This window comes from Hyaena hyaena, unplaced genomic scaffold (genome assembly GCF_003009895.1).
Source record: "Hyaena hyaena isolate Hyena2069 unplaced genomic scaffold, ASM300989v1 scaffold_148, whole genome shotgun sequence".
NCBI classification, from domain to species: domain Eukaryota; kingdom Metazoa; phylum Chordata; class Mammalia; order Carnivora; family Hyaenidae; genus Hyaena; species Hyaena hyaena.
In genome coordinates this window covers 739,129-746,677 of record NW_024080780.1, presented here as the reverse complement: position 1 = coordinate 746,677, position 7,549 = coordinate 739,129, and positions in this window count along the sequence as shown.

The following is a 7,549-nucleotide window of genomic DNA, read 5'->3' as shown; positions in this document are numbered from 1 at the left end:
ATCTAAAGCCCAGCTCTAAGGCTTGACACCTGAGTGACCTTTGGGAAGTCACGTAACCTTCCTTAGCTTCTTTTGCCACATCTACGAAACAGAGAGGCAGCAAAATCCACTGAGTTGAGAAGGGAATTAAATGAAGATGATCCAAGGTCCTTGTTTCAGCAAACTAGTCATTTTTTAATTGAAGTATAATTGATATACAACATCCTATTAGTTTCTGGCATACATCACAGTGATCACTATGAAATGATCCCATGATAGGTCAAGCTTCTGTCACCGTACAAAGTTATGACAGTATCATTGACTATATTCCCTACCTTACACATGTATGTCATATCCCCATAATTTATTTATTTTATAACTGAAACTTGTGCCTCTTACTCCCCTTCACCTATTTCGCCCATCCTTTACCTCCTCCCCTCTGGTAACCAACAATTTGTTTCCTGTATCGTTGAGCAAATTAGTCATCTGCGACTGTCATTGTTACAAGAACGGGAGTGTCTAATAATATGCCATACGTGGTCCAGGACCTCTGAGACACAGAGATGAAAGTCACCATCTTTCCCTCAAGGAGCTCACAGTATAAAGAGGGATACCCATAAAAGGACAGCAGATACGCTGAAACGAGATGGGACAGAGGCAAATACTAGAAAGTAGAAGGTCTTGTAGAGGATTCAGAGTTAGGCAAGAGAAATCAGAAAAAGAGGGTCTTCAGGGAGGCGAAGTCAGAGCAAAAGCTTAAGGAATGTAAAATTAAAACAAAACAACAACAAACACCAAAAAAGAATGATCAACTCGGCTTTTAGACGTGAACAAGACCAACTGGTAGTGCTGTGCCTAAAGTGCGCAGATTAAAGGCTGGCAGAAAAAAATCTCTCCCATTATCTTGGGTCAGCATGCCTACTGATTGAAAAAATGGCTTTCATCAAAGAAGTAATTTTCCTCTGCCTTGCTGTCCCAAGTCTATCTGGGTTGCCGCAAGAAAATTCTTTTCTGCCAGTTCTGACCTGAAGATGATGAGTTTCCAAAGAAAAGAAAAAGAGAAGTTACAGCTCACAGTTTTGGGGAAATCCTGAACAGAGAGCTCTTCCTAGAAAACCAGAGTATGCTTGACCCTTAAAACAAGTTTGAATGGTACAGGTCCACTTATGCATCGATTTTTTCCCCCATAAATATTTGGGGAGATTTATATGCTTTGAAAAAAAACAAGTGGAACTGCATAGCTTAGAAATACCCAAAAATTTTTAAGAAAAAGTCAGGTTTTACTGAATACAGAATACAATATGTATAATATGCAAAATGTATGTTAATCAACCGATTAGGTTATTGGTAAGGCTTCCAGTCAACAGTAGGCCATGAGTAGTTAAGGTTTGAGAGAGTCAAAAGTTATACACAGATTTTCAACTGCGTGGGGATGTCTGTGTCATAAGCTTCACATTGTTCAAGGGTCGCCTGTATCTGAGTGACTGAATTCGAGGGTGGTACTTGGCTACTCCAAATGTGGTCCTGTACCTTCAGTATTGGGAATGTGCTAGAAATGCAGAATTTCAAGCCCCGGACAAGAGTGCCTAAATGCAAGACCATTGTATTTTAACAAGATCCTCAGGGGATTGGTAAGCACGTTAAGGTTTTAGAAGTGCTACCCTAGGGGCGCCTGGGTGGCTTAGTCGGTTAAGCGTCCGACTTTCGCTTAGGTCATGATCTCGCGGTTCGTGGGTTCGAGCCCCGCGTCGGGCTCTGTGCTGACTGCCAGCTCAGAGCCTGGAGCCTGTTTCAGTCTGTGACTCCCTCTCTCTCTCTGACCCTCCCCTGCTCACGCTGTCTCTCTCTCTCTCTCCTAGAAATAAAAAAAAAAAAAAAAATTAAAAAAAAAAAAAAAAAAGAAGTGCTACCCTAGCCTAATTCTTGGTGAACAAAAGACAACCACGTGACCGAAGTGAGCAGCATCAAAACCCTACCTACTGACTTGGCTTGACTTTCCCTACATTCATGGGCACCCATGGCTGAAAAGAATATCCACGTGCATAAAAGAATAGTGGCTGCGAGACAGAGAGAAGAGCTTGACCCCCAGAGGTGTGGGACGTGTAAGCACCTGTTACGTTACTGACATAATCCACTGAAGTTTAATAACGTTTACTTACCATTTACACCCATGATCTTATTTATATCCCAACCAACCTAAAACTTCTGGTTTATTTTTACTTATTTTTTTTTTTACACTGGAGAAAACTGGAGCTCAGAGACGTGAGACCAATTCCTGGGCTCACACACAGCCCAAGGCTCCAAGTTCAGGGCCCCTTCCTGAAGCTGAGCAGCCCACGGTCTGCCACAGCTGAGGAGACACCCCTCACCTGAACCAGTAGAAGGGTCTGTTGCTCTTCTCTCCAGACTCTAATTTCCATCCCCAGTAACCCCATTCAGCTCCATTTGCAGGCAAACCTGCGATTCTCAACTTTGAACTCATGGGCAGCTCTGGGTCTCCCAAGTCCGCTAGCTCAGAACCAGTGGAAGTGTCACCGGGGCGCCAGGCTGTGAGCCAGGGCTGTTCCTCCTACGCCGACGCTGTGCCATGCAGAGTTGAATCGAGAGGCTGAGACCGAACACCAGGGGTTCCTGACCAACAGGTGATAAAAGCTACTACTCTAGACAAGAGGCAAAGACAGTAAAAGAGAAAGGCTTGCTGAGTGACTTGGATGTCCCTGCAGGAACACAGAGCCTGAAGGCGGAGCTGGTGAAGGTAAGATATAAGGACCCAGACCAGGGCCCCCACCTCCCCCCCGTAGCTGGGAAGCTCAAAGGGTAAACACTGAATGCTGAATTGCATCTGGAAAGGAACACAGGCCTCCTAGCTCGGCACGAGAGGAGGGGGGCGCTGCTATTTCTAGAATCATCTAAGCATCGCACTAGGGGCTTTACACTTGGCACTTTGATCTTCCTAGGGACACTCCGAGGTCAGCATCATGACTCACATTTCACAAATGAAGACGGAGCCAAGCTAAATATATTGCCAAAATCACACAGCCAGTAATTGGCAGTCCCTTCCAACCCAGATGGTCTGATCCAGAGCACTGTTTCCGTGGGACCTAGACTCTGGAAGGGGGGATTGCACAGTGGGCAGTCTCTTCCTCTACGGCTCCTTTGTTTCCATAAACTACTCACACGCATTTAATGTATTCTCTTGAGTACGATGTTGTGCACAAACTTACAAAAGCCTGCACCCTAGGTTTCTGAATCCTTTCCTCAACCCCGCTTTAGGGTGTAACACTGTATAGAGGATTGAATGGTGCCCCCCCCAAAATAATATGTCCAGATCCCAAGATCCAAAACCAGTGACTGTGACCTTATTTGGAGAAAGGGGTCTTTGCAAATGTAATCAAGATAAAGATCATGAGAGGCGATCACCCTCTATTTAGAGTGGGTCCTAAATCCAAGGATTTAGGGTGGGTCCTAAGTCCAATGACAGTGACCTTATCAGAGAAAGGCAGATAGAGGTTTGAGACACAGCGACTCTGGGAGGAAGACAAGGCAGAGATTAGGCTTAAGCAGCCGCAAGCCAGCAAATGCCTGCTGCCGCCAGAAGCAGGAGGAAGCAAGGATGGATTCTCTCCTAGAGCCTTTGGATTTCAGGAGTCCAGAGTCACGAGGGAATAAATTCCTGTTGTTTGAAGGCACACAGTTTGTGGCAATTTGCTTTGGCAGCCCTAGGAAACTAATTCACACTGAAATTAAGAACCTTTCATTTTGTAACTATGGTCTAAAATACCTGCATTGGCATCTAGAGCCTGTAAAATGTATTTACTGTAAATCCATTTGATTTTTGGATTAGGAAACTCATTTGAAAATATGTGTTCAGAGAATTACTAATTTTTAAGAATATACAGTCAGAGGGGTGCCTGGGTGGCCCAGTGACTTAAGCATCTGACTTCAGCTCAGGTCATGATCTCACGCTTCCGGAGTCCGAGCCCTGAATCAGGCTCCGAGCTGACACCCCAGAGCCTGGAGCCTCCTTCGGATTCTGTGTCTCCCTCTTTCCCTACCCCTCCTCCACTCACGCTCTCTCTCTCTAAAAAATAAATAAACGTTTTTTAAAAAAGAATATACAATCAGAAAATAATACACACTAAGCAGGGCAATGCATTAGCTACTTTTTTTCAAAAAAAAAAGAAAAAGAAAAAGAAAAGAAAATTCTTTTCCTGCAAAATATTTTGCAGTCCAATAGATAACATTATTTAGGAATGAAGGTTACTTATGTTATTCCTATAGCATCTTAATTAGCTTTTCTTTAATGGGCATTAAACATAAAAGAGAGGAAATGGAAAAAGAACAAACACAGAGAGCTTCGATTTCACCCACAAATCTGTTTCATAGCCTGCAATCTGTCAGAAATGCCTGCAAATCCTCCACTTCATTTTTTGGTATAAACACTTTTTATTTTGAGCTTCTTTCTTCTCTCTCTCATGCTAATAAGAAATGTTTAAAGTTGGGGTGCCTGGGTGGCTTAGTCGGTTAAGCGTCCGACTTTCGCTTAGGTCATGATCTCGTGGTTCGTGGGTTCGAGCCCTGCGTCGGGCTCTGTGCTGACTGCCAGCTCAGAGCCTGGAGCCTGCTTCAGAGTCTGTGACTCCCTCTCTCTCTGACCCTCCCCTGCTCACGCTGTCTCTCTCTCTCTCTCCTAGACATAAATAAAACATTTAAAAAAAAAAGAAATGTTTAAATCAATCACGAGCTCGAACTGAAGATAAGTAGTAAGGCAGGCTTTTCTGAAATGCTCCACATAATCCTCCCTCTGTTCTCTCCTTGAAGATTCTGCAATAATGTCATCTTCCAAATGGGGCTGAGATAGGCTTCTTTCCTGGAGCACTGTCGCTGTTTACCTGGGAGGTGAGCTAAAAAGCCCAGGACTCCCACACTGGGAGGACCAAACACATCTGGTGTGTTTCCAGAGTAGCCCCAGGCGTGGAGCATGGAGCCTCCGGGCTTAGCCAGCGTGGGATCCTGGCTGCATCGCTGACTGTGTGAGCCCCCGGGGACTCCCTGAGCCTCTCTGAGTTGTGGCTTCCTTGTGGGTAAAGAGTGGATAATCACATAGGCTTTTGTGATGAAAGACATGTTCTAAACCCTATGGTCAATTCTGTCTTCATCTTACTCAGCTTATTAATGCACTTGACATGATGGGTCACTGTGTTGATTTACTGTCAAAATAAGCACTCCTCGCCCCCGATTTTCCTCCTACTTCTCTGAGCTCCCTTAGCACGTGCCCCTTTCCGCCTCCTGCAGGAAGACCCTGAACCTCTTATTTTCTCACTCCCTGAATGGCGTCATCCAGAGCTGTGACTTCAAATAGCACCTTCTTGCTGAGGACTCCTGAATCTCAATCCCAGCTTCCCGTCTGACCTCCAGACTAAAGTAGCCACTCGAAACTCTCTGTAACAGCTCCCCATCTGATATCTAAGAAGCATCACGGAGTAGGCGTGTCCACACCAGGCTCCTGATTTCCATCTCCAGAACTGCGCAGTCTCCCGTGCTTCCCACGTCATTAAGTAGTAGTGCTAGTTTGCGTCTAGCAAGTCAAGACATGCCTCCTCTCTTGCTTTCACATCCAAATCCATCAGCAAATCCTGCCACCATAACTTCTTAGTGTTTCCAGAATCCACCACTTCCTTCCTCCCATCTCAGCTCATGGCTCCACGCCATTCCCATCTCCCTCCAAGGGGATTGCAATGGCCCCTATACTGGTCTTCTTGTCCCACCCTCACCCCCAATAAAACCTACGTCAGACATGTCCCTGCTCAAAAGTCTCCAATGGCTTCCCCATTTCCCTTGGATTCCCAGCAACCCCCATGGGCCTCACCCCATTCCCTCTCCCTCCTTGTTCTTTCCTTCAACATTCCAAACCATTCCCAGACTCAGGGTAGCTCATCCCTCTGCCTGCAAAGCAGACAGACACCTACTCAACAGAAAGAACTTCTTTTACCACCCTCTGTTCCCCTCTGTCGTGTGCTCAAATTTATTATGATTACTTTTTTTTAACACTTGTCTCTTTGCCATTATATATTTGTTTGCTGCCTTTCTCCCTGCTAGAATGTAAGCTTCATGAGAGCAATGAATTTGGTACATTTGTTGCTGTATCCGTGGCACCCAGAATTCTGCTTGACACCTAAATAACTATTGAATGACTGAATGAAGGAATGCATGGGTGGATGCACGAGGGAATGAATGAATGAATGAATGAATGAATGAGATACTACATGTAAATGACCAAGTATATTATGGCCCAAGATATGTAATCGATAAATACTACCTGCTACTGTGCCTGTTGTTTTGTTACTAATTATTATTTGTCTAGGTTCTTTACTTGCCCTGCCCTTCCTTCTGGTCCTTGATTTGTCTAGATCTCTCACTGCCGTGTCCAAGCCTCTCAGCTGTTGGAAGGAAGATATGGAGAGAACACCGGCCAGAAAGAATGTCATTGGCTACCCCTCTTCTATTGGCTCAGAGTCTGGAGCTGTCACCTGCATACATAAGGAGGAAGGCTGGACTAAACTGTCTTCAGGAATAGCCATCTAACGCCCTGAATGTGGCTTTTGACAGCCTGAATTCCAATCATGTGTTCTATCATTTTTATAGACCAGCTAACCCGTAAATATTTCTGCCTCCAGGGGCAACTAGGTGGCTCAGTCTGTTAATCGACTGATTTTGGCTCAGGTCATGATCTCGCAGTTTGTGAGTTCAGGCCCCCGGAGCAGGCTTTGTGCTGACAGCAAAGAGCCTGCTTGGGATTCTCTCTCTGCCCCCTCCCTGATTTGCACACGCACACACTCTCTCTCAAAATACATAAATAAACATTTTTTTTTTTTTGAGAGAGAGAGAGATACCACAAGCAAGGGAAAGGGGCAGAGGGATAGAGGGTAAGAATCCCAGGCAGGCTCTTCGCTCAGGACAGAGCCATCGGTGGCTCAATCTCATGACTATGAGATATAACCTGAGCCAAAATCAAGAGTCTGACACTCGACACGCTGAGCCACCCAGGTACCCCCATATGTAAACATTTTAAAACAGTATTTCTGGAGCGCCTGGTGGCTCAGTCCGTTAAGATCCAACTTCAGCTCAGGTCACCATCTTATGGTTCAAGGGTTCTAGCCCCGTGTGGGGCCTTGTGCTGACAGCTCAGAGTCTGGAGCTGCTTCAGATTCTGACTCTCACCCTCTCTCTCTGCCCCTCCCCTGCTTGTCCTCTGTCTCTTCTTTCTCTGTCTCTCTCAAAAATAAACATTAAAAATAAAATAAAATAATAAAATAAAAATAAGATAATGTTTCTACCTCCAAATTACACCCCCCAGACTGGCTTCGAAAGGTAGCCAAAAGCAGTATTTGGGGTTCAGAAAACACAGCCAATCTTACCTAATTGGCTATTAGGGCTGTGTGGGGGACCGTACAAATGTAAATATATGAACTTTGTGGGGAAGAGTTAGGCAAGCCCTGGTTAAAAGACCAAATAAACTTGTCCACCGCGGGCCTTGGAAACTGTTACACAGCAGATCGACAGCAGATCG